Raw genomic sequence first — 3,539 nt, forward strand, 5'->3', positions numbered from 1 at the left:
GTAAAGTTGCCTAGGCTGGGCTCAAACTCAAGACTGACCTGCCTCAACCTCTCAGTTAATGGGATTATAGGCGTGCATCCTTACCTAGCTAGGCCAATCCTTTGCATAGCCTCATTTTGACCAGGCATAACCACTGTCTTAGTTAAATCTCTGTCTAAAGGCCCATCTTGGGCTGGTGAGATGGCTCAGTGGTCTAAAGCAAGCTTAGTAAAGCACAGGGAAGGCAGTTCAATCCCCCAGCACCACATGCCAGCCAGCCCAGCCCGCTGGTGGGCTGAGCTGGCCACACACACACACACATTAATTAATTTTTTTTTTTTTTAAAGGCCTATCTTGTGTTTTGGGTCTAACTTCCAGAGGAATTCCAGACATCTTGTCAGGAAGCAGCCTCTTGGTAGGTTTGGGCTAGGGCCTGAGAGGATCCACTTCCCACCAGCTCCCAGGCCAGGCTCACCAGGGTCAGCCTTGTCACTTTGGACAGGTGGCAGGACTTCCTCAGGTATAGGACATGTGCATCAGGATAGTGGTCTAGTGCGGTCCCCCTATGACAATCACATTTCCTCCCTCCCTGCTCCACTGCCCTGGCCTTCTGCTCCTTGCAAGGTGTGGTCTGAGGCTTCTTATTCAGAGGCCGTGGTGTTTGCTTAACTAAAATGAGGCAATGTTGGGTGAAACCTAATTAACAAAAAAATCTGACTCAAGAAAACCTCTCCCCGGAGGTCAATGAGAAAAAAAAGTCTTATTGAATACGCATCAAGCCAAAAGATGAGGCAACCTGCTGAAAGGATTGTGAAGATACAGAGCATCTCCCTCTGGCCAGGTGGACGTGGCTGGACAGACTGTTCCGTGAGGCTCACCTTTTGCAGTCAGGTTGGGTCCATTTCTGAGTGACAGCAGTTCAGAGAGGGCTCAGGGGTCCTGGAGGAAATGTCCCAGAGTGGTGAGCCTGTGAGACTTAACGTAGCCACTAAAAAAATGTACACATATTTGAAAACTCCGTGGAGTGGCACAGACCTGTAATCCACAGGAGGAGTGAAAATTCAAGCCCAGCCTGGTCAACTTCATGCAAAACTTGTCTCAAGATAAAACATTAAAAAGAGCTGGCGATGTAACTCAGTGTGAAGGCTTTGGGTTCAGTCCCTAGTATGGCCAAGAAAATAAGATTTATACATATCTGAAAAGGGCCCAGAAATTCTGAAAGAAAAGGGAAGGTCATATCCATTCTGCTTAACAGGGAAAATTATGCTACGGTTTTTTTGCTTGTCCTTACATGGTATGATTTCTTTTTTTTAAAGATTTATTTATTTATTTATTATTTATTTATTTAGTGTGTGTGTGGCCAGCTCAGCCCACCAGGGGGCAGGGCTGGTTGGCATGTGGTGCTGGGGGATTGAACTGCGGTCCCTATGATTTGCTAAGCTTGTTGTAAGTAGGTGCTTTAGACCACTGAGCCATCTCACCAGCCACAGAGTTAACTTCTGTCTGGGCCTGAGAAAGTTAGTACTGTCCTAGAGTTTGTTTACTAACTGCCTTTTGACACCATGTTCCCAGAGACCATGACATGGTCCCCAGCCTCTGCTGTGCCTGGCTGCCGGAAGTGACAGGACTGTATGGCTGTGACCTGGTGGTTTCTCATGGGAAGTACAGTCCTTCCCTACATGACATTGCTGACACAAACAAGATGACAGATTAGATGTGTCTAATTTTATCCCAGGAAGAAGGAGGCCAGTAGTTATTGAGCCTACGCAAGAACAACTTCCCCTGGAAAGGTGGGGCTTCCAGGGTGCCCTCCAGCAGGAGGGACTTTGCTAGGCCTGAATTAGCACCCCAGGCAGTAGCGTGGTTGTATTTTTACCACATTGCCACAGACTACAATAGTCTATTTAAATAAAGTTCAAATTTAGTTTTGCTCCAGGGCAGGGTGGGAAACCCTAAATTATCAAATCTAAGTGTCCAGTTCCTCACTTGCGATGAGTGCTACACACACACCTTCTGCAGTGGTCACAGGAATGAAGTGGAACAAGCTCAAGGTCCCAGTCGGATCCCTGGTACCACCAAAAAAAAAAAGGAATGAAAGATAGTAGTGCTCACCCAAGGGCATGAGGTGGGGCCTCCATAAAAGCTAGAAGCAAGTAGTTGGGGATGAGGCTCAGCGGGGGAGTGTGTGCCGAGCAGGTGTGAGACCCTGGGTTCCATACCCAGCACCAAAATGAAATATTTCCACTAAAAAACATATACCCCTCTTAGAGACAGGGTCTCACTATGCAGTTCAGGCTGGCCTCAGGCTCTGTGATCTTCCTGTCTCAGCCTCCTGAGTGCCAGGATTACAGGTGTGTGACACCACTCCTGGTTCAAAAAGGACACTTCTACCTGGCTGATTTATATAGAAAGGGTGTAGGAAAGAGAGCCCAAGAGTTCAGAGGGTGGGGCAGGAGCTGGAGTCTAGGGGCTGAGCATGGCGCAGCTCCTATGAAGGGGGCTCTCAGGAAAAGAAGGCTACATAGTGCTTTTTTATTTGTTATGTATTTGGTTGTTACAGGGTCTCACTGCACAGCTCAGACTTTGTGGTGATCCTCCTGTTTTCAGCGTCGTCGCCAGCACTGGGATTACAGGCCTTGGCCACTACACCCGGACTCTGGCTGGCTCAGCCCACCCTGGGGGCGGGCCTGGCGGGGCATGTGGTGCCCGGGCGCAAACTCAAACCACCGTCCCTGCGCTTGCCTAAGCAGGCGCATTAGTCTGCTGAGCTATCTCCCAACCTCCTAAAAAGTGTTTTTTAAAAATAGCTTTCAGGGCTGGAGAGATGGCTCAGTGGACTAAAGCACCTACTTGGAACAAGCTCGGCAAAGCACACACACACAATAAATAAATGTTAAAAAAAAAATTAATAAAAAAAAAATAAAAATAAAAATAGCTTTCAATCAGCACAGGGTTGTCAGATTTAGCAAACAAAGTTCAGGACACACAGCTAAATTTGAGAATTATTCTCTGTTCGTAGAAACAGCCAATGATTCTTGTATATAAGTAAGTACCTACGCACTGCATGCGGCATGCCCGTACTAAAAAGCACAGATCTGAAATTGAGAATGCAACTGGCTGGCTTCATCTTTCACCTCCCAACTCTAATTCAGTGCTTCCTAGGGGATTTTAAAGGTTTCCCAGGGCCGGCCAAATAGCTCAGCCCCAGACGTGCCATGCCGGCCCCGCCCCCAGGACGCACTGACACAGCAATTGAGCCTGGGCGGGGTGGCGCGCACCTGTAATTCCAGCTCTTGGGAGGCTGTAAACAGGTGGATCAGTAGGAGTCTGATCTAATAGTGAGACCTTGAACACCTTGTAGACCCTTCCCTAAAATACAAAAAAAAAAAAAAAGTTTCCCAGACAGCGCTGCCTTTGGCTCAGCGTGCTGCTGCCCTGGAACGGAAGGCCACGCCCCCATTGCAATTTAGCTGCACCCGCCCCTGACTTGCCTAGAACCCTCCAGATTCACATTCCTGGCCTCCAGAGTGACCTGAGGAGCCCCAGGAAAGGGACCGCCC

General features: G+C 48.5%; 1 long non-coding RNA gene across 2 annotated transcripts in view; it reads left to right on the forward strand.

Moving 5' to 3' along the window:
• The window catches only part of LOC111816472, a 9,020-nt gene extending 6,781 nt beyond the window's left edge, over nt 1-2,239 (forward strand). For both annotated transcript variants that reach the window (XR_002820860.1, XR_002820859.1), the window contains 2 exons: nt 720-940; nt 1,554-2,239. This is a non-coding gene — a long non-coding RNA (uncharacterized LOC111816472). The remainder of the gene's footprint in view (nt 1-719; nt 941-1,553) is intronic.
• Nucleotides 2,240-3,539: the final 1,300 nt, after the last annotated feature.

This window comes from Octodon degus, unplaced genomic scaffold, assembly GCF_000260255.1.
Source record: "Octodon degus isolate 3935 unplaced genomic scaffold, OctDeg1.0 scaffold00033, whole genome shotgun sequence".
NCBI classification, from domain to species: domain Eukaryota; kingdom Metazoa; phylum Chordata; class Mammalia; order Rodentia; family Octodontidae; genus Octodon; species Octodon degus.